The sequence below is a fragment of the Procambarus clarkii genome, chromosome 85 (assembly GCF_040958095.1).
Source record: "Procambarus clarkii isolate CNS0578487 chromosome 85, FALCON_Pclarkii_2.0, whole genome shotgun sequence".
Taxonomy (NCBI): Eukaryota; Metazoa; Arthropoda; class Malacostraca; order Decapoda; family Cambaridae; genus Procambarus; species Procambarus clarkii.
In genome coordinates, this window is record NC_091234.1 from 14,324,477 (window position 1) to 14,350,358 (window position 25,882).

Below are 25,882 nucleotides of genomic sequence, written 5' to 3' on the forward strand. Positions count from 1 at the left end.
CTCACTGATGGACTGCAACACACCTGCAACAGCCACATGTGCCTCACTGATGGACTGCAACACACCTGCAAAAGCCACATGTGCCTCACGGATGGACTGCAACACACCTGCAACAGCCACATGTACCTCACTAATGTACTGCAACACACCTGCAGCAGCTACATGTGCCTCACTGATGGACTGCAACACACATGCAGCAGCCACATGTACCTCACTAATGTACTGCAACACACATGCAGCAGCTACATGTGCCTCACTGATGGACTGCAACACACCTTGTGCAGCCACATGTGCCTCACTGATGGACTGCAACACACCTGCAGCAGCCACATGTGCTTCACTGATGGACTGCAACACATCTGCAGCAGCCACATGTGCCTCACTGATGGTCTGCAACACACCTGCCGCAGCCACATGTGTCTCACTGATGGACTGCAACACACCTGTTGCAGCCACATGTGCCTCACTGATGGACTGCAACACACCTGCAGCAGCCACATGTGCCTCACTTATGGACTGCAATACATCTGCAACAGCCACATGTTCCTCACTGATAGACTGCAACACTCCTGCAGCAGCTACATGTGCTTCACTGATGGACTGCAACAGCCACATGTGCCTCACTGATGGACTGCAACACACCTGCAGGTGCTACATGTGTCTTACTGATGGACTGCAACACACCTGTAGCAGCCACATGTGTCTCACTGATGGACTGCAGCAGCCACATGTGTCTCACTGATGGACTGCAACACACCTGCAGCAGCCACATGTGCCTCACTGATGAACTGCAACACACCTGTAGCAGCCACATGTGCCTCACTGATGGGCTGCAACACACCTGCAGCAGCCACATGTGCCTCACTGATGGACTGCAACACATCTGCAACAGCCACATGTGCTTCACTGATGGACTGCAACAGCCACATGTGCCTCAATGATGGACTGCAACACACCTGCAGCAGCTACATGTGTCTCACTGATGGACTGCAACACACCTGCAGCAGCCACATGTGTCTCACTGATGGACTGCAGCAGTCACATGTGTCTCACTGATGGACTGCAACACACCTGCAGCAGCCACATGTGTCTCACTGATGGACTGCAACACACCTGCAGCAGTCACATGTGCCTCACTGATGAACTGCAACACACCTGCAACAGCCACATGTGCCTCACTGATGGACTGCAACACACCTGCAACAGCCACATGTGCCTCACTGATGGACTGCAACCCACCTGGAAAAGCCACATGTGCCTCTCTGATGGACTGCAACACACCTGCAACAGCCACATGTGCCTCACTGATGGACTGCAACACACCTGCAGCAGCCACCTGTGCCTCGCTGATGGACTGCAACACACCTGCAGCATCCGCCTGTGACTCAATAATGGACTGCAATACACCTGCAACAGCCACATGTGCCTCACTGATGTACTGCAACAGCCACATGTACCTCACTAATGTACTGCAACACACATGTAGCAGCCACATGTGTCTCACTGATGGACTGCAACACACCTGCAGCAGCCACATCTGTCTCTCTGATGGAATGCAACACACCTGCAACAGCCACATGTGCCTCACTGATGGACTGCAACACACCTGCAACAGCCACATGTGCCTCACTGATGGACTCCAACACACCTGCAAAAGCCACATGTGCCTCACGGATGGACTGCAACACACCTGCAACAGCCACATGTACCTCACTAATGTACTGCAACACACCTGCAGCAGCTACATGTGCCTCACTGATGGACTGCAACACACATGCAGCAGCCACATGTACCTCACTAATGTACTGCAACACACATGCAGCAGCTACATGTGCCTCACTGATGGACTGCAACACACCTTGTGCAGCCACATGTGCCTCACTGATGGACTGCAACACACCTGCAGCAGCCACATGTGCTTCACTGATGGACTGCAACACATCTGCAGCAGCCACATGTGCCTCACTGATGGTCTGCAACACACCTGCCGCAGCCACATGTGTCTCACTGATGGACTGCAACACACCTGTAGCAGCCACATGTGCCTCACTGATGGACTGCAACACACCTGCAGCAGCCACATGTGCCTCACTTATGGACTGCAATACATCTGTAACAGCCACATGTTCCTCACTGATAGACTGCAACACTCCTGCAGCAGCCACATGTGCTTCACTGATGGACTGCAACAGCCACATGTGCCTCACTGATGGACTGCAACACACCTGCAGCAGCTACATGTGTCTCACTGATGGACTGCAACACACCTGCAGCAGCCACATGTGTCTCACTGATGGACTGCAGCAGCCACATGTGTCTCACTGATGGACTGCAACACACCTGCAGCAGTCACATGTGCCTCACTGATGAACTGCAACACACCTGCAACAGCCACATGTGCCTCACTGATGAACTGCAACACACCTGCAGCAGCCACATGTGCCTCACTGATGAACTGCAACACACCTGCAGCAGCCACATGTGCCTCACTGATGAACTGCAACACACCTGCAGCAGCCACATGTGCCTCACTGATGAACTGCAACACACCTGCAGCAGCCACATGTGCCTCACTGATGAACTGCAACACACATGCAGCAGCCACATGTGCCTCACTGATGAACTGCAACACACCTGCAGCAGCCACATGTGCCTCACTGATGAACTGCAACACACCTGCAGCAGCTACATGTGCCTCACTGATGAACTGCAACACACCTGCAGCAGCCACATGTGCCTCACTGATGAACTGCAACACACCAGCAGCAGCCACATGTGCCTCACTGATGGACTGCAGCAGCCACATGTGCCTCACTGATGGACTGCAGCAGCCACATATGCCTCACTGATGAACTGCAACACACCAGCAGCAGCCACATGTGCCTCACTGATGGACTGCAACACACATGCAGCAGTCACATGTACCTCACTAATGTACTGCAACACACATGCAGCAGCCACATGTGCCTCACTGATGGACTGCAACACACCTGCAGCAGCCACATGTGCTTCACTGATGGACTGCAACACATCTGCAGCAGCCACATATGCCTCACTGATGGTCTGCAACACACCTGCCGCAGCCACATGTGTCTCACTGATGGACAGCAACACACCTGTAGCAGCCACATGTGCCTCACTGATGGACTGCAACACATCTGCAACAGCCACATGTGCTTCACTGATGGACTGCAACAGGCACACGTGCCTCACTGATGGACAGCAACACACCTGTAGCAGCCACATGTGCCTCACTGATGGTCTGCAACACACCTGCCGCAGCCACATGTGTCTCACTGATGGACAGCAACACACCTGTAGCAGCCACATGTGCCTCACTGATGGACTGCAACACACCTGCAGCAGCCACATGTGCCTCACTGATGGACTGCAACACACCTGCAGCAGCCACATGTTCATCACTGATGGAATGCAACACACCTACAGCAGCCACATGTGCTTCACTGATGGACTGCAACAGCCACATGTTCCTCACTGATGAACTGCAACACACCTGCAGCAGCCACATGTGCCTCACTGATGAACTGCAACACACCTGTAGCAGCCACATGTGCCTCACTGATGGACTGCAACACACCTGCAGCAGCCACATGTGCCTCACTGATGGACTGCAACACATCTGCAACAGCCACATGTGCTTCACTGATGGACTGCAACAGCCACATGTGCCTCAATGATGGACTGCAACACACCTGCAGCAGCTACATGTGTCTCACTGATGGACTGCAACACACCTGCAGCAGCCACATGTGCCTCACTGATGGACTGCAGCAGTCACATGTGTCTCACTGATGGACTGCAACACACCTGCAGCAGCCACATGTGTCTCACTGATGGACTGCAACACACCTGCAACAGCTACATGTGCCTCACTGATGGACTGCAACACACCTGCAACAGCCACATGTGCCTCACTGATGGACTGCAACCCACCTGCAAAAGCCACATGTGCCTCTCTGATGGACTGCAACACACCTGCAACAGCCACATGTGCCTCACTGATGGACTGCAACACACCTGCAGCAGCCACCTGTGCCTCGCTGATGGACTGCAACACACCTGCAGCATCCACCTGTTCCTCAATAATGGACTGCAACACACCTGCAACAGCCATATGTGCCTCACTGATGTACTGCAACAGCCACATGTACCTCACTAATGTACTGACACACACATGTAGCAGCCACATGTGTCTCACTGATGGACTGCAACACACCTGCAGCAGCCACATCTGTCTCTCTGAGGGAATGCAACACACCTGCAACAGCCACATGTGCCTCACTGATGGACTGCAACACACCTGCAACAGCCACATGTGCCTCACTGATGGACTGCAACACACCTGCAAAAGCCACATGAGCCTCACGGATGGACTGCAACACACCTGCAACAGCCACATGTGCCTCACTGATGGACTGCAACACACCTGCAACAGCCACATGTGCCTCACTGATGGACTGTAACACACCTGCAAAAGCCACATGTGCCTCACGGATGGACTGCAACACACCTGCAACAGCCACATGTACCTCACTAATGTACTGCAACACACCTGCAGCAGCTACATGTGCCTCACTGATGGACTGCAACACACATGCAGCAGCCACATGTACCTCACTAATGTAATGCAACACACATGCAGCAGCTACATGTGCCTCACTGATGGACTGCAACACACCTTGTGCAGCCACATGTGCCTCACTGATGGACTGCAACACACTTGCAGCAGCCACATGTGCTTCACTGATGGACTGCAACACATCTGCAGCAGCTACATGTGCCTCACTGATGGTCTGCAACACACCTGCCGCAGCCACATGTGTCTCACTGATGGACTGCAACACACCTGTAGCAGCCACATGTGCCTCACTGATGGACTGCAACACACCTGCAGCAGCCACATGTGCCTCACTTATGGACTGCAATACATCTGTAACAGCCACATGTTCCTCACTGATAGACTGCAACACTCCTGCAGCAGCCACATGTGCTTCACTGATGGACTGCAACAGCCACATGTGCCTCACTGATGGACTGCAACACACCTGCAGCAGCTACATGTGTCTCACTGATGGACTGCAACACACCTGCAGCAGCCACATGTGTCTCACTGATGGACTGCAGCAGCCACATGTGTCTCACTGATGGACTGCAACACACCTGCAGCAGTCACATGTGCCTCACTGATGAACTGCAACACACCTGCAACAGCCACATGTGCCTCACTGATGAACTGCAACACACCTGCAGCAGCCACATGTGCCTCACTGATGAACTGCAACACACCTGCAGCAGCCACATGTGCCTCACTGATGAACTGCAACACACCTGCAGCAGCCACATGTGCCTCACTGATGAACTGCAACACACCTGCAGCAGCCACATGTGCCTCACTGATGAACTGCAACACACATGCAGCAGCCACATGTGCCTCACTGATGAACTGCAACACACCTGCAGCAGCCACATGTGCCTCACTGATGAACTGCAACACACCTGCAGCAGCTACATGTGCCTCACTGATGAACTGCAACACACCTGCAGCAGCCACATGTGCCTCACTGATGAACTGCAACACACCAGCAGCAGCCACATGTGCCTCACTGATGGACTGCAGCAGCCACATGTGCCTCACTGATGGACTGCAGCAGCCACATATGCCTCACTGATGAACTGCAACACACCAGCAGCAGCCACATGTGCCTCACTGATGGACTGCAACACACATGCAGCAGTCACATGTACCTCACTAATGTACTGCAACACACATGCAGCAGCCACATGTGCCTCACTGATGGACTGCAACACACCTGCAGCAGCCACATGTGCTTCACTGATGGACTGCAACACATCTGCAGCAGCCACATATGCCTCACTGATGGTCTGCAACACACCTGCCGCAGCCACATGTGTCTCACTGATGGACAGCAACACACCTGTAGCAGCCACATGTGCCTCACTGATGGACTGCAACACATCTGCAACAGCCACATGTGCTTCACTGATGGACTGCAACAGGCACACGTGCCTCACTGATGGACAGCAACACACCTGTAGCAGCCACATGTGCCTCACTGATGGTCTGCAACACACCTGCCGCAGCCACATGTGTCTCACTGATGGACAGCAACACACCTGTAGCAGCCACATGTGCCTCACTGATGGACTGCAACACACCTGCAGCAGCCACATGTGCCTCACTGATGGACTGCAACACACCTGCAGCAGCCACATGTTCATCACTGATGGAATGCAACACACCTACAGCAGCCACATGTGCTTCACTGATGGACTGCAACAGCCACATGTTCCTCACTGATGAACTGCAACACACCTGCAGCAGCCACATGTGCCTCACTGATGAACTGCAACACACCTGTAGCAGCCACATGTGCCTCACTGATGGACTGCAACACACCTGCAGCAGCCACATGTGCCTCACTGATGGACTGCAACACATCTGCAACAGCCACATGTGCTTCACTGATGGACTGCAACAGCCACATGTGCCTCAATGATGGACTGCAACACACCTGCAGCAGCTACATGTGTCTCACTGATGGACTGCAACACACCTGCAGCAGCCACATGTGCCTCACTGATGGACTGCAGCAGTCACATGTGTCTCACTGATGGACTGCAACACACCTGCAGCAGCCACATGTGTCTCACTGATGGACTGCAACACACCTGCAACAGCTACATGTGCCTCACTGATGGACTGCAACACACCTGCAACAGCCACATGTGCCTCACTGATGGACTGCAACCCACCTGCAAAAGCCACATGTGCCTCTCTGATGGACTGCAACACACCTGCAACAGCCACATGTGCCTCACTGATGGACTGCAACACACCTGCAGCAGCCACCTGTGCCTCGCTGATGGACTGCAACACACCTGCAGCATCCACCTGTTCCTCAATAATGGACTGCAACACACCTGCAACAGCCATATGTGCCTCACTGATGTACTGCAACAGCCACATGTACCTCACTAATGTACTGCAACACACATGTAGCAGCCACATGTGTCTCACTGATGGACTGCAACACACCTGCAGCAGCCACATCTGTCTCTCTGAGGGAATGCAACACACCTGCAACAGCCACATGTGCCTCACTGATGGACTGCAACACACCTGCAACAGCCACATGTGCCTCACTGATGGACTGCAACACACCTGCAAAAGCCACATGAGCCTCACGGATGGACTGCAACACACCTGCAACAGCCACATGTGCCTCACTGATGGACTGCAACACACCTGCAACAGCCACATGTGCCTCACTGATGGACTGTAACACACCTGCAAAAGCCACATGTGCCTCACGGATGGACTGCAACACACCTGCAACAGCCACATGTACCTCACTAATGTACTGCAACACACCTGCAGCAGCTACATGTGCCTCACTGATGGACTGCAACACACATGCAGCAGCCACATGTACCTCACTAATGTAATGCAACACACATGCAGCAGCTACATGTGCCTCACTGATGGACTGCAACACACCTTGTGCAGCCACATGTGCCTCACTGATGGACTGCAACACACTTGCAGCAGCCACATGTGCTTCACTGATGGACTGCAACACATCTGCAGCAGCTACATGTGCCTCACTGATGGTCTGCAACACACCTGCCGCAGCCACATGTGTCTCACTGATGGACTGCAACACACCTGTAGCAGCCACATGTGCCTCACTGATGGACTGCAACACACCTGCAGCAGCCACATGTGCCTCACTTATGGACTGCAATACATCTGCAACAGCCACATGTTCCTCACTGATAGACTGCAACACTCCTGCAGCAGCCACATGTGCTTCACTGATGGACTGCAACAGCCACATGTGCCTCACTGATGGACTGCAACACACCTGCAGCAGCTACATGTGTCTCACTGATGGACTGCAACACACCTGCAGCAGCCACATGTGTCTCACTGATGGACTGCAGCAGCCACATGTGTCTCACTGATGGACTGCAACACACCTGCAGCAGCCACATGTGTCTCACTGATGGACTGCAACACACCTGCAGCAGTCACATGTGCCTCACTGATGAACTGCAACACACCTGCAACAGCCACATGTGCCTCACTGATGGACTGCAACACACCTGCAACAGCCACATGTGCCTCACTGATGTACTGCAACCCACCTGCAAAAGCCACATGTGCCTCTCTGATGGACTGCAACACACCTGCAACAGCCACATGTGCCTCACTGATGGACTGCAACCCACCTGCAGCAGCCACCTGTGCCTCACTGATGGACTGCAACACACCTGCAGCATCCACCTGTGCCTCAATGATGGACTGCAACACACCTGCAACAGCCACATGTGCCTCACTGATGTACTGCAACAGCCACATGTACCTCACTAATGTACTGCAACACACATGCAGCAGCCACATGTGTCTCACTGATGGACTGCAACACACCTGCAGCAGCCACATGTGTCTCACTGATGGACTGCAACACACCTGCAGCAGTCACATGTGCCTCACTGATGAACTGCAACAGCCACATGTGCCTCACTGATGGACTGCAACCCAACTGCAAAAGCCACGTGTGCCTCTCTGATGGACTGCAACACACCTGCAACAGCCACATGTGCCTCACTGATGGACTGCAACACACCTGCAACAGCCACATGTGCCTCACTGATGGACTGCAACACACCTGCAAAAGCCACATGTGCCTCACGGATGACTGCAACACACCTGCAACAGCCACATGTGCCTCACTGATGGACTGCAACAGCCACATGTGCCTCACTGATGGACTGCAGCAGCCACATGTTCCTCACTGATTGACTGCAACAGCCACATGTGCCTCACTGATGGACTGCAACAGCCACATGTTCCTCGCTGATGGACTGCAGCAGCCACATGCGCCTCACTGATGGACTGCAACACATCTGCCGCAGCCACATGTGCCTCACTGAAGGACTGCAACACATCTGCAGCAGCCACATGTGCCTCACTGATGGACTGCAACACATCTGCAGCAGCCACATGCGCCTCACTGATGGACTGCAACACATCTGCAGGAGCCACATGTGCCTCACTAAAGGACTGCAACACATCTGCAGCAGCCAACTGTGCCTCACTGAAGGACTGCAACACACCTGCAGCAACCACAGGTCATCATGCTGAGACTTGATGACATGTCTCAGCATGATGACATGTCTCAGCATGATGACATACACTATACCATGATGACACAATGATTGTGATTCAATATTAGTTTTGATTGTTGCACTGCTTAACTTGGTCCTGGCCTCGTTTGTGTTTATTCTATGGTGATATAATTCCTGCTCGGGAAGCATAACTTTTGTCACTCTTTAAATCAGCTTTTTACAAATTTGGTATTTCCAAATATTTTGTGCATTTATTTCATGTTAAACAGGATGAAACAATGATGATCACTAGAACTTAATTCTTTGTCCACATGAACATAATTTATAGAATCTTTATTAGAAGATAAAATTGTGTCCAGGACATTTGAGGTCCACGTTAGATTCTTAACCAATTAACACAGTGCGATTTAAAATAAATTTGTGAACAAACTATGTCCATAGCTATTAGATATTGGATCTCCCCAGTATGGTGTAGGCAGATTTACGTCACCAATTAAGACTGATTCGTTCTTGTTACATATATCAGCTATTTGATTATATGTCAATTCATCTTTTCCAAAATAAGCAGCAAGAAGCTTGAAGTTGATCCATATTAGTAATTGATGCTTTTGTTATCACCTAATGCAATAAACATATAATCTATATCTAAGAGATGAGTGTGTAGGATCGTTATTAGGTCCACATATTTTCCTTTACCAGTTTTCATGTATATATTACCAATAATGTTACTTTTTTACACAGACATCGCAGGCTGCTTCAGATGTAGAACAATTCTTACACAGGCTGCTTCAGGTGTAGAATAATTCTTACACAGGCTGCTTCAGGTGTAAAACAATTCTTACACAGGCTGCTTCAGATGTAGAACAATTCTTACACAGGCTGCTTCAGGTGTAGAACAATTCTTACACAGGCTGCTTCAGGTGTAGAACAATTCTTACACAGGCTGCTTCAGGTGTAGAACAATTCTTACTCAGGCTGCTTCAGGTGTAGAACAATTCTTACACAGGCTGCTTCAGGTGTAGAGTGTGAGGGAATGAAGATTCCCTCAGCTAGTTTTCCTAGTTTTCTAGATTAGGCTAGTCGCTCTAGGGACTCTAGTCAAGAAGTTTTCAAACGATCATACACTTGTGGAGTGTTGGATGAAAGCTCATGTTAAGGACTATCATTTAAGACTAGCCATGAAGTCTGTGATTACTCTGTAAAGGGAGTTACAGAGTTTTTCCTGTTTCTGTGAAAATAGGATGGGAGTTGAGAGTGAGTGGTGTGAGAGGGTACTTGACTCAAACCGTTAGGAGGGGGGAAGGACAGTGGGGTGATCGTCGCCCCCCCCCCACCATGTGAGACATTGCGCCAGTTCTAGGCCTCCCCCTCTTTGTGACGTCACGGGACGCCTCAGGGTGAGGCCGTCTGTGATTGGTTTAGGCACCTCTGCTCCTAGCTGAGTTTTGGCACGAACAGCTGTGATTGGGAGCGGTACGAGAGAGCAGTGCCGGCTTTGTGCTGATTGGTCAACATAGGTAGGGGGGAGAGATGGGCATTTTGAGTTTTCCCTAGCCGCCATAGAATCAATGTGAGCTGGGCGGCAAAGCTGGGAAGGTGACTTTTGGGTGGGGGTGGCAGCCTGCCACCTCCACCCCCGATAATCAATGTGTCATCCTGATTACGCATAGTGCATGGCACTCCTGCCATCCTGGGTTGTGTCAAGGCCCAATTTGCATGAAAGTGGGGCCGAGGAGTACGGCAGGAGCAGTAACAAACTAAGAGACAGTTACAGTGTTCACCCTTGAGGCAGCTGGCAGGCCTCATGGTGTATCAGATTGATCCCTCACATCGGGTCTGAGTATTGTTAATGGGCAATGGACAATTGGTGGAATAAGGGCAGTGTAAGTGAGGTGTTATTACAGGCCCCTGTTGGACTTTGAATTCCACCTTGTTGGGTCCGCCATGTGGTGATGCCGCCGCCCATTTTCACTCCAGTGTATGAGCGAGGCATGCTCTGTTTAATGGGGGTGTTTGATGGTTCTCCCATCCCCATTCTGTATGCCTGTGGGTGCTGGCCAAGCCGGCCTGAGGCAAGTCCCATGTGCACGCCACCCCGCGCCGCCCACCTTGGCCAGCCGCCCGGGGGTCAACCCTCCAGGCCACCTGCGCGCCAGGCCACCCCGGCCAAACCCCACCCCACCCTCGCACCAGCTCGGCTCGGGTGGGGCTCTGTGACGTCCCGCGCTACCCGTTGTCACCTCCCCCCCCCCCCTTAGGGCCATGCGGTGGCCACATGCCTTGGCCACTTTCCCTGGACAGCCTAGGGCTGCACCTAGTCGACACTCGAGGAGCGAACTGTTTGTTCTACAGCCAGAGTGATAGTGACCAGGGAAATGTATGTGTTGAGGATTTAAAAAATGCGAGTACAATAATCATAGTGTAACAGTGTCTCAGGACTAGTGGAAATTCCGGTAAAAGCTGTGTTGTCCCATAGCCCTGCCAGGCTAGGGAAGCAGCTGAGAGACAGCTGTCTGTAGCACGTCCAGGTGACTGATTGGGCGGTACCTTGAGATGGATGTTGTACACGGTACCACACTGTAGATATATAGTTATATATAAGTGTATAGACTGACTCGAGTTATGTAACCGGTCAGTGTCGAGATCAACCATATAAATGATCCAGTCTGTCGATTCCATATAATCATTCAGACTTGATTAATGCCATCATAGTACAGCATGTTAATTATATCATTGCAGAGGTAGGCAGGCCAGTGTTGCAGGGATGTCAGTGGAGACCCTGAGGTCTGTGTAGTTAGGGATACATTTTTCTGGTGATATAGTTTTCATTGATTATGTGAATGCCATTTCCATGTGTTCATTTGCATGGTTTTTTGTACTGTGTTGTGTGGTGAGTCAGTAGATGAGATTGCTGACTGATTGCCTAATGATGTCATTAGCATGTGGGGTATGCTGACGGCATCATTATGGTGTAGGTTTGTGCAGTGTTGTTATCAGGTATACAATATTACTGCCCTAGGAACTGTGTTGCGGCTTTAAGGGGCGTCTTTGATTATTCAGGGGAATTCACAGTACCTAATGAGAGCAAACAATTGATTTGTTAATTGCCTAATTAAGAGAATTAGTGCCAGCTGTCCGCGTAGCGACGGTGCTTTATATTAACGTAAATTGTCTGGCTGAAGTAGTCCCTTGCAACGGTTGCAAGATAAGGGGGGCAGTAATATTGGTATACTCTTGTTGTTGCATAACCGTGTGTCATTACTGTGTGGGCACAGTAATTAACGAGTTGCAGTAGCCGCAACCATATGTGGGCAGTGCATTTATGTTGTTATGCATGCCATTGTAAGTGTGACCTATGTAACACTGGGGTTACTTTGTTTCTTTAAGTTGTGTTGAGGACTTAAGGATTCAGTGAGTTAATTAAAAGGGTAATTAACTGGATAAGGGATGCACATTTATTGTTGAGTGAGTAAGAGCTGTTATAGGAGAACAGTGTTGAGCTTGAGTGAGATATGTTTCAGGTGTAATTAATTGTCCGTGTGACAACTAATTGACCACTCTAGCTAATTATGTAATTAGCATTCTCATCATGATTTCACGTAGTGGGAGAGGATCTGTCAGAGTCTGTCAGTATTTGTGTTAACGTAATTTGCTCGGGACTAATTACCTTTCTGGGGTATAGCAATTAGTGGCTTATGATAATTAGTGGAGTAATTAACGTCTGGGGTCTTGAGGACTCAGATAACTCGGTAAAGCGAGGTCATGGAGCTAGCATAAATCGTTATATTAATCATATCATGTCTGAGGACAGTGGATTAAGATGCACTTATGTTAATTAGGGGAGCAATTAACCCCTCTCCCGTGAATTCACAGTGTTTGATGAGACCTGCTTAGGCAGTGCAGAGTGAGACGTATGATTAATTATCGGTCCTGGTGACAGTTAATTAATGGCTCAGAGTTAATTAGGGTAATTAACACTCATTAAAGTAAGTTTTGACACAGACTGTTGAGAAGCTACCAAGTTAGGGTAGGCTCAGTTAACGTTACTCAGTTGGGATGTAATTAGTGGTCCGTTTGACCTTATTTAAGAATTACTCACTGAATACTTGCAAGGAGTCAAGTGTGATGTAATATAAGAGAGCTTTGAGTTATTGTTAACAAGATGACTTGTGTTAAGAGAGACAAGTGTTAATGTTTAACGTAGAGTACCATCATGTTGTTGTCTATGAGAGACAATTGGTTGTGATTAACGTAGTACTTTGTTGCTGACTGCTGTGATCAGTCAATTAATGTAATTAATCACATAATCAATTTCGTAATTGATTAAGGCAATTTATTTTGTTTATCGTCTGGTGACGAGAGTAAAGTAACTTAGGGATTACTGGAGATGTGTCCTAGAATCCCACCTTGCCTGACTTTGTTTACTGTTTACAGTGCAACTTCTTGTAGGGAGTTGCAAAGAGTGTTCACATTAAGTGTTATAGGGGAAGTCACTGCTGGACTACCCGCCTAGTTACGGGAGGCACTCCTGTTTGGAAGGAGGACCCATAAGCTTGTGATATTAGTATCTGTTACCGTGAAGCCGTAACAATATTGATTGCTAGCTTGTGTCCTCAGTGGGCATCCATCATTGTTCAGTTAGTTCACTGGTCAGCCCGAAGTGTCAGCAAGATGGAGACTGCTGTCATTTCTCGAGGGGCTGCTGAATAGCTGTGTTGAAATTGCCACTGGATGGACATTAAAGTTACAAGTCACTCTCTGTAGAGTAACTTAGTCTGTGATATTTTTTTGATTTGCAATATTGCGTCGTCAGTGAGCACACCTGTGTTCATGTTAGTTCAGTATGCAGCCGCACAGCAAGTGTTGCTATTTAGCTGTTTGTTATCGTGCCACTGGATGGACATTAACGTAATGTAAACTCGATATTGTAGTAGTTTAGTCTCTTGTTATTAATAAATAGTTATGTTATAGAAAACGGTCTTTGATGTCAACCCTTCAACCATTCTTTTCCACCCATGTTCTGCTTTATACGATTGAATGTTGATGTGATCTTTTGATATGACGGCTGTTCTTGGTAATTCGAATTCCAATTCATAGCGCCACATCAAATATAAATATTTGATTGTGAGAACTCGTCGATTACCCTTTATTAGTTTTAACGTTCTGTTTAACTAGGAGGAACCAGCGGCCTATTGTGGACAGGCTTTCACCCCTAGTGGAGCAAGCCTGGCGGTTTGCTCCCGCTTTTCCTTTTTCTATTGGACTCATGCTTAACTGCCGTGAGCAGCCTTTAAACTTGTAGTCCACCTCCTAAGGGAGGTAGGCGTAGAAAAAAATCTCACATAGAGCAATTCTTACACAGGCTGCTTCAGGTGTAGAACAATTCTTACACAGACAGCTTCAGGTGTAGAACAATTCTTACACAGACTTCTTCAGGTGTAGAACAATTCTTACACAAGCTGCTTCAGGTGTAGAACAATTCTTACACAGGCTGCTTCAGGTATAGAACAATTCTTACACAGGCTGCCTTAGGTGTAGAACAATTCTTACACAGACTGCTTCAGGTGTAGAGCAATTCTTACACAGGCTGCTTCAGGAGTAGAACAATTCTTACACAGGCTGCTTCAGGTGTAGAACAATTCTTACACAGGCTGCTTCAGGTGTAGAACAATTCTTACACAGGCTGCTTCAGGTGTAGAACAATTCTTATACAGGCTGCTTCAGGTGTAGAACAATTCTTACACAGGCTGCTTCAGGTGTGGAGTTCGACCAAAGTATGCCAATGATTCTGGGTAAATAAGCGTTACCAAATATTTTCAAAAGTTTCTCCGTTTCATTAATATATATATATATATATATATATATATATATATATATATATATATATATATATATATATATATATATATATATTATTAGTCAGGACGCACTTCTCAGCCTACTATGTAAGGCCCGATTTACCTAATAAGCCAAGTTTTCATGAATTAATGTTTTTTCGACTACCTAACCTAACTTTTTCGGCTACCTAACCTAACCTAACCTATAAAGATAGGTTAGGTTAGGTTAGGTAGGGTTGGTTAGGTTCGGTCATATATCTACGTTAATTTTATCTCCAATAACAAAAATTGACCTCATACATAATGAAATGGGAAGCTTTATCATTTCATTATATATATATATATATATATATAAATATATATATATATATATATATATATATATATATATATATATATATATATATATATATATATATATATATATGTCGTACCTAGTAGCCAGAACGCACTTCTCTGCCTACTATGCAAGGCCCGATTTGCCTAATAAGTCAAGTTTTCATGAATTAATTGTTTTTCGACTACCTAACCTACCTAACCTAACCTAACCTAACTTTTTCGGCCACCTAACCTAACCTAACCTATAGAGATAGGTTAGGTTAGGTTAGGTAGGGTTGGTTAGGTTCGGTCATATATCTACGTTAATTTTATCTCAAATAAAAACAAATTAACCTCAAACATAATGAAATGGGTAGCTTTATCATTTCACAAGAAAAAAAATTGAGAAAATATATTAATTCAGGAAAACTTGGCTTATTAGGCAAATCGGGCCTTGTATAGTTGGCTGAGAAGTGCGTTCTGGCTACTAGGTACGACATATATATATATATATATATATATATATATATATATATATGTCGTACCTAGTAGCCAGAACTCACTTCTCAGCCTACTATTCAAGGCCCGATTTGCCTAATAAGCCAAGTTTTCCTGAATTAATATATTTACTATAATTTTTTTCTTATGAAATGATAAAGCAACCCTTTTCTCTATGTATGAGGTCAATTTTTTTTTATTGGAGTTAAAATTAACGTAGATATATGACCGAACCTAACCAACCCTACCTAACCTAACCTAACCTATATTTATAGGTAAGGTTAGGTTAGGTAGCCAAAAAAAGCTAGGTTAGGTTAGGTTAGGTAGGTTAGGTAGACGAAAAAACATTAATTCATGAAAACTTGGCTTATTAGGCAAATCGGGCCTTGAATAGTAGGCTGAGAAGTGCGTTCTGGCTATTAGGTACGACATATATATATATATATATATATATATATATATATATATATGTCGTACCTAGTAGCCAGAACGCACTTCTCAGCCTACTATGCAAGGCCCGATTTGCCTAATAAGCCAAATTTTCCTGAATTAATATATTTTCTCAAATTTTTTTCTTATGAAATGATAAAACTATCCATTTCATTATGTATGGGGGCAATTTTTTTTATTGGAGTTAAAATTAACGTAGATATATGACCGAACCTAACCAACCCTACCTAACCTAACCTAACCTATCTCTATAGGTTAGGTTAGGTTAGGTAGCCGAAAAAGTTAGGTTAGGTTAGGTCAGGTAGGTTAGGTAGTCGAAAAACAATTAATTCATGAAAACGTGGCTTATTAGGCAAATCGGGCCTTGCATAGTAGGCTGAGAAGTGCGTTCTGGCTACTAGGTACGACATATATATATATATATATATATATATATATATATATATATATATATATATATATATATATATATATATATATATATATATATATATATATATATATATATATATATATATATATATATATATATATATATATATATATGTCGTACCTAGTAGCCAGAACGCACTTCTCAGCCTACTATACAAGGCCTGATTTGCCTAATAAGCCAAGTTTTCATGAATTAATTGTTTTTCGACTACCTAACCTAACTTTTTCGGCTACCTAACCTAACCTAACCTATAAATATAGGTTAGGTTAGGTTAGGTTAGGTAGGGTTGGTTAGGTTCGGTCATATATCTACGTTAATTTTAACTCCAATAAAAAAAAATCACCTCATACATAATGAAATGGGTAGATTTATCATTTCATAAGAAAAAAATTAGAGAAAATATATTAATTCATGAAAACTTGGCTTATTAGGCAAATTGGGCCATGTATAGTAGGCTGAGAAGTGCGTTCTGGCTACTAGGTACGACATATATATATATATATATATATATATATATATATATATATATATATATATATATATATATATATATATATATATATACACAGGCATATATATACATATATATATATATATATATATATATATATATATATATATATATATATAAATATATATATATATATGTCGTACCTAGTAGCCAGAACTCACTTCTCAGCCTACTATTCATGGCCCGATTTGCCTAATAAGCCAAGTTTTCCTGAATTAATATATTTACTATAATTTTTTTCTTATGAAATGATAAAGCAAACCTTTTCTCTATGTATGAGGTCAATTTTTTTTTATTGGAGTTAAAATTAACGTAGATATATGACCGAACCTAACCAACCCTACCTAACCTAACCTAACCTATATTTATAGGTAAGGTTAGGTTAGGTAGCCAAAAAAAGCTAGGTTAGGTTAGGTTAGGTAGGTTAGGTAGACGAAAAAACATTAATTCATGAAAACTTGGCTTATTAGGCAAATCGGGCCTTGAATAGTAGGCTGAGAAGTGCGTTCTGGCTATTAGGTACGACATATATATATATATATTTATATATATATATATATATATATATATATATATATGTCGTACCTAGTAGCCAGAACTCACTTTTTGGCCTACTATTCAAGGCCCGATTTGCCTAATAAGCCAAGTTTTCATGAATTAATTGTTTTTCGACTACCTAACCTACCTAACCTAACCTAACCTAACTTTTTCGGCTACCTAACCAAACCTAACCTATAAAGATAGGTTAGGTTAGGGTAGGTAGGGTTGGTTAGGTTCGGTCATATATCTACGTTAATTTTAACTCCAATAAAAAAAATTGATCTCATACATAATGAAATGGGTAGCTTTATCATTTCATAAGAAAAAAATTAGAAAAAATATATTAATTCAGGAAAACTTGGCTTATTAGGCAAATCGGGCCTTGAATAGTAGGCCAAAAAGTGAGTTCTGGCTACTAGGTACGACATATATATATATATACACAGGCATATATATACATATATATATATATATATATATATATATATATATATATATATATATATATATATATAAATATATATATATATATATATATATATATATATATATATATATATATATATATATATACATACACAGGCACAATACATAGATAATTATATATATATATATATATATATATATATATATATATATATATATATATATATATATATATATATATATATATATATATATATATACATATATATATATATATATATGCGAACAAGCCTGAATGGTCCCCAGGACAATATGCAACTGAAAACTCAGTTGTTATATATATATATATATATATATATATATATATATATATATATATATATATATATATATATATATATATATATATATATATATATATTAGTATATTTTGGTAGCAGTCTTTCCTGTAGACATATATTATTAAATATGACCGAAAAAGTAAGATTAATAATTCTAACACGAATTTTCTCAATCTTTCGTACATTACGCTTCACTGTTGGAGGTAAATCAAAAATCACTTCTCCAAAATTCATTTTTATTTCTAGTCTGACGCGACACGGGCGCGTTTCGTAAAACTTATTACATTTTCAAAGACTTCACAAATACACAACTGATTAGAACTTACGTCTCTCTGATATTATATCTACATTTGAGTGAGGTGGGAAGGGTGATGTGGCATTAACACAAGACAGAACAGGAGGGGATATTAATAGGGTATTAAAAGTATCAACACAAGACAGAACAGAAACAATGGGTATTGAATAGAAGTGTTTGTAGAAAGCCTATTGGTCCATATTTCTTGATGCTTCTATATTGGAGCGGAGTCTTGAGGTGGGTAGAATATAGTTGTGCAATAATTGGCTATTGATTGCTGGTGTTGACTTCTTGATGTGTAGTGCCTCGCAAACGTCAAGCCGCCTGCTATCGCTGTATCTATCGATGATTTCTGTGTTGTTTACTAGGATTTCTCTGGCGATGGTTTGGTTATGGGAAGAGATTATATGTTCCTTAATGGAGCCCTGTTGCTTATGCATCGTTAAACACCTAGAAAGAGATGTTGTTGTCTTGCCTATATACTGGGTTTTTTGGAGCTTACAGTCCCCAAGTGGGCATTTGAAGGCATAGACGACGTTAGTCTCTTTTAAAGCGTTCTGTTTTGTGTCTGGAGAGTTTCTCATGAGTAGGCTGGCCGTTTTTCTGGTTTTATAGTAAATCGTCAGTTGTATCCTCTGATTTTTGTCTGTAGGGATAACGTTTCTATTAACAATATCTATTAACGAATATCTGGCGAAAATGAACATCATACTCTCTGACCAAACTAAGTTCCAAAGGGTAACGAAGGACACTACAGCCGAATTAAAAGCAAAGGTCAACAAACTGATCGAAACTGTGAACGCCAAGAAATCCGGACTCCACCTGCCAAAGATCATTGGGGAATATAAACCTGGATATGCGTATGGAAATGTCAAGACGTACAAGCCTGGAAACCCACTTCGGCCAATCATTAGCCAGATACCCACACCCACGTACAGACTGGCGAAGCGACTCAACGGCCTGCTGACTCCTTATGTTCCTTGCGCCTTCAGCCTGAAGTCTCCAAAGGAATTTGTGGACTTACTGCGGGGCACACGGGCCACAGGGATAAGAGCCTCCTTGGACGTAGAATCGCTGTTTACCAACGTACCTGTGGACGAGACAATCGGAATGATAGCCGACAGAGTGTATCGTGATCCAGCCTGTACTCCTCTTGACATGCCAGAAAGTATTCTGAGGAAACTACTCCAAGCTTGTACTAAAGAGGCACCCTTCTTGAGCCCGGATGGGCACATGTATAAGCAAGTAGATGGGGTCGCCATGGGTTCTCCCCTAGGTGTCCTGTTTGCAAACTTCTACATGGGTACCATCGAGCAAAAAGTCTTAGTCGACATGAACTTGAAACCGGCCATATACTGAAGGTATGTTGACGACATTTTTACACAGGTACCTGATGTCAGACATCTGCAGGAGCTGAAGGAGGCATTTGAGCAGAGTTCCGTGCTGCGTTTCACTTACGAGACGGAAAAGGATGGGAAGCTGCCTTTTCTAGATGTAACAGTCATGGAAAAGGGCGGAGGTTTCCACACTGCAGTCTACACTAAGGAAACAAACATAGGAATGTGCCTAAATGCCAACAGAGACTGCCCCGACAGGTACAAGAGGAGTGTTGTTAACGCATACGTCGACCGTGCTCTCAGCCACAGCTCAGAATGGAAGCAAGTCGACGAAGAACTCTGTAGGGTAAGGCAGGTCCTAGTCAATAACGGCTTCTCCAATGGTTTCATCGAAGACATCATAAGAAGGAAAGTGAAAAGCCATGCAACCTCTGAAGAGACAACTAACACAACACCTATACCCCCTATTAGACTATTTTACAGGAACTTCTTTTCCACAGCTCATAAAACGGAGGAAAGGGTCCTCAAAGATATTGGTAATAGAAACGTTATCCCTACAGACAAAAATCAGAGGATACAACTGACGATTTACTATAAAACCAGAAAAACGGCCAGCCTACTCATGAGAAACTCTCCAGACACAAAACAGAACGCTTTAAAAGAGACTAACGTCGTCTATGCCTTCAAATGCCCACTTGGGGACTGTAAGCTCCAAAAAAACCAGTATATAGGCAAGACAACAACATCTCTTTCTAGGCGTTTAACGATGCATAAGCAACAGGGCTCCATTAAGGAACATATAATCTCTTCCCATAACCAAACCATCGCCAGAGAAATCCTAGTAAACAACACAGAAATCATCGATAGATACAGCGATAGCAGGCGGCTTGACGTTTGCGAGGCACTACACATCAAGAAGTCAACACCAGCAATCAATAGCCAATTATTGCACAACTATATTCTACCCACCTCAAGACTCCGCTCCAATATAGAAGCATCAAGAAATATGGACCAATAGGCTTTCTACAAACACTTCTATTCAATACCCATTGTTTCTGTTCTGTCTTGTGTTGATACTTTTAATACCCTATTAATATCCCCTCCTGTTCTGTCTTGTGTTAATGCCACATCACCCTTCCCACCTCACTCAAATGTAGATATAATATCAGAGAGACGTAAGTTCTAATCAGTTGTGTATTTGTGAAGTCTTTGAAAATGTAATAAGTTTTACGAAACGCGCCCGTGTCGCGTCAGACTAGAAATAAAAATGAATTTTGGAGAAGTGATTTTTGATTTACCTCCAACAGTGAAGCGCAATGTACGAAAGATTGAGAAAATTCGTGTTAGAATTATTAATCTTACTTTTTCGGTCATATTTAATAATATATATATATATATATATATATATATATATATATATATATATATATATATATATATATATATATATATATATATATGTCGTACCTAGTAGCCAGAACGCACTTCACAGCCTACTATGCAAGGCCCGATTTGCCTAATAAGCCAAGTTTTCATGAATTAATTGTTTTTCGGCAACCTAACTTACCTAACCTAACCAAACCTAACTTTTTCGGCTACCTAACCGAACCTAACCTATAAAGATACATTAGGTTAGGTTAGGTAGGGTTGGTTAGGTTCGGTCATATATCTACGTTAATTTTAACTCCAATAAAAAAAAATTGACCTCATACATAATGAAATGGGGAGCTTTATCATTTCATAAGAAAAAAATTAGAGAAAATATATTAGTTAATGAAAACTTGGCTTATTAGGCAAATCGGGCCTTGCATAGTAGGCTGAGAAGTGCGTTCTGGCTACTAGGTACGACATATATATATATATATATATATATATATATATATATATATATATATATATATATATATATATATATATATATATATATATATATATATATATATATGTCGTACCTAGTAGCCAGAACGCACTTCTCAGCCTACTATGCAAGGCCCGATTTGTCTAATAAGCCAAGTTTTCATGAATTAATTGTTTTTCGACTACCTAACCTGACCTAACCTAACTTTTTCGGCTACCTAACCTATAAAGATAGGTTAGGTTAGGTTAGGTAGGGTTGGTTAGGTTCGGTCATATATCTACGTAAATTTTAACTCCAATAAAAAAAAATTGACCTCATACATAATGAAATGGGTAGCTTTATCATTTCATAAGAAAAAAATTAGAGAAAATATATTAATTCAGGAAAACTTGGCTTATTAGGCAAATCGGGCCTTGCAAAATAGGCCGAGTACGACGTTCTGGCTACTAGGTACAACATATATATATATATATATATATATATATATATATATATATATATATATATATATATATATATATATATATATATACATATATATATATATATATATATATATACATATATATATATATATATAGATATATATATATATATATATATATATATATATATATATATATATATATATATACATAAGGGCATAATGTTTGTGAGCCTCTATCTTTTTAATCAATCTTTCATTTCCATCAATTTTACAAAAGTTAGAAAGAAAACAGTTTCACTGGAAGAAGTTAATTGGCGAGAAAGAGTACAGAGTGATGAATATGTATATATATATATATATATATATATATATATATATATATATATATATATATATATATATATATATATATATGCGAACAAGCCTGAATGGTCCCCAGGACTATATGCGAATGAAAACTCACACCCCAGAAGTGACTCGAACCCATACTCCCAGAAGCAACGCAACTGGTAACTACAGGGCGCCTTAATCCGCTTGACCATCACGGCCGTCAAAAGGAAGTGATAGCCGAGGCTATTTGAGCCACTTCCCCGACAGCAACTCGGATGGTAATCTTGGGCATAGCATTTCACCAAATCACCTCATTCTTTGGGGCACACGTGAGGAACACAAATGCGAACAAGCCTGAATGGTCCCCAGGACTATATGCGAATGAAAACTCACACCCCAGAAGTGACTCGAACCCATACTCCCAGAAGCAACGCAACTGGTAACTACAGGGCGCCTTAATCCGCTTGACCATCACGGCCGTCAAAAGGAAGTGATAGCCGAGGCTATTTGAGCCACTTCCCCGACAGCAACTCGGATGGTAATCTTGGGCATAGCATTTCACCAAATCACCTCATTCTTTGGGGCACACGTGAGGAACACAAATGCGAACAAGCCTGAATGGTCCCCAGGACTATATGCGAATGAAAACTCACACCCCAGAAGTGACTCGAACCCATACTCCCAGAAGCAACGCAACTGGTAACTACAGGGCGCCTTAATCCGCTTGACCATCACGGCCGTCAAAAGGAAGTGATAGCCGAGGCTATTTGAGCCACTTCCCCGACAGCAACTCGGATGGTAATCTTGGGCATAGCATTTCACCAAATCACCTCATTCTTTGGGGCACACGTGAGGAACACAAATGCGAACAAGCCTGAATGGTCCCCAGGACTATATGCGAATGAAAACTCACACCCCAGAAGTGACTCGAACCCATACTCCCAGAAGCAACGCAACTGGTAACTACAGGGCGCCTTAATCCGCTTGACCATCACGGCCGTCAAAAGGAAGTGATAGCCGAGGCTATTTGAGCCACTTCCCCGACAGCAACTCGGATGGTAATCTTGGGCATAGCATTTCACCAAATCACCTCATTCTTTGGGGCACACGTGAGGAACACAAATGCGAACAAGCCTGAATGGTCCCCAGGACTATATGCGAATGAAAACTCACACCCCAGAAGTGACTCGAACCCATACTCCCAGAAGCAACGCAACTGGTAACTACAGGGCGCCTTAATCCGCTTGACCATCACGGCCGTCAAAAGGAAGTGATAGCCGAGGCAATTTGAGCCACTTCCCCGACAGCAACTCGGATGGTAATCTTGGGCATAGCATTTCACCAAATCACCTCATTCTTTGGGGCACACGTGAGGAACACAAATGCGAACAAGCCTGAATGGTCCCCAGGACTATATGCGAATGAAAACTCACACCCCAGAAGTGACTCGAACCCATACTCCCAGAAGCAACGCAACTGGTAACTACAGGGCGCCTTAATCCGCTTGACCATCACGGCCGTCAAAAGGAAGTGATAGCCGAGGCTATTTGAGCCACTTCCCCGACAGCAACTCGGATGGTAATCTTGGGCATAGCATTTCACCAAATCACCTCATTCTTTGGGGCACACGTGAGGAACACAAATGCGAACAAGCCTGAATGGTCCCCAGGACTATATGCGAATGAAAACTCACACCCCAGAAGTGACTCGAACCCATACTCCCAGAAGCAACGCAACTGGTAACTACAGGGCGCCTTAATCCGCTTGACCATCACGGCCGTCAAAAGGAAGTGATAGCCGAGGCTATTTGAGCCACTTCCCCGACAGCAACTCGGATGGTAATCTTGGGCATAGCATTTCACCAAATCACCTCATTCTTTGGGGCACACGTGAGGAACACAAATGCGAACAAGCCTGAATGGTCCCCAGGACTATATGCGAATGAAAACTCACACCCCAGAAGTGACTCGAACCCATACTCCCAGAAGCAACGCAACTGGTAACTACAGGGCGCCTTAATCCGCTTGACCATCACGGCCGTCAAAAGGAAGTGATAGCCGAGGCTATTTGAGCCACTTCCCCGACAGCAACTCGGATGGTAATCTTGGGCATAGCATTTCACCAAATCACCTCATTCTTTGGGGCACACGTGAGGAACACAAATGCGAACAAGCCTGAATGGTCCCCAGGACTATATGCGAATGAAAACTCACACCCCAGAAGTGACTCGAACCCATACTCCCAGAAGCAACGCAACTGGTAACTACAGGGCGCCTTAATCCGCTTGACCATCACGGCCGTCAAAAGGAAGTGATAGCCGAGGCTATTTGAGCCACTTCCCCGACAGCAACTCGGATGGTAATCTTGGGCATAGCATTTCACCAAATCACCTCATTCTTTGGGGCACACGTGAGGAACACAAATGCGAACAAGCCTGAATGGTCCCCAGGACTATATGCGAATGAAAACTCACACCCCAGAAGTGACTCGAACCCATACTCCCAGAAGCAACGCAACTGGTAACTACAGGGCGCCTTAATCCGCTTGACCATCACGGCCGTCAAAAGGAAGTGATAGCCGAGGCTATTTGAGCCACTTCCCCGACAGCAACTCGGATGGTAATCTTGGGCATAGCATTTCACCAAATCACCTCATTCTTTGGGGCACACGTGAGGAACACAAATGCGAACAAGCCTGAATGGTCCCCAGGACTATATGCGAATGAAAACTCACACCCCAGAAGTGACTCGAACCCATACTCCCAGAAGCAACGCAACTGGTAACTACAGGGCGCCTTAATCCGCTTGACCATCACGGCCGTCAAAAGGAAGTGATAGCCGAGGCTATTTGAGCCACTTCCCCGACAGCAACTCGGATGGTAATCTTGGGCATAGCATTTCACCAAATCACCTCATTCTTTGGGGCACACGTGAGGAACACAAATGCGAACAAGCCTGAATGGTCCCCAGGACTATATGCGAATGAAAACTCACACCCCAGAAGTGACTCGAACCCATACTCCCAGAAGCAACGCAACTGGTAACTACAGGGCGCCTTAATCCGCTTGACCATCACGGCCGTCAAAAGGAAGTGATAGCCGAGGCTAT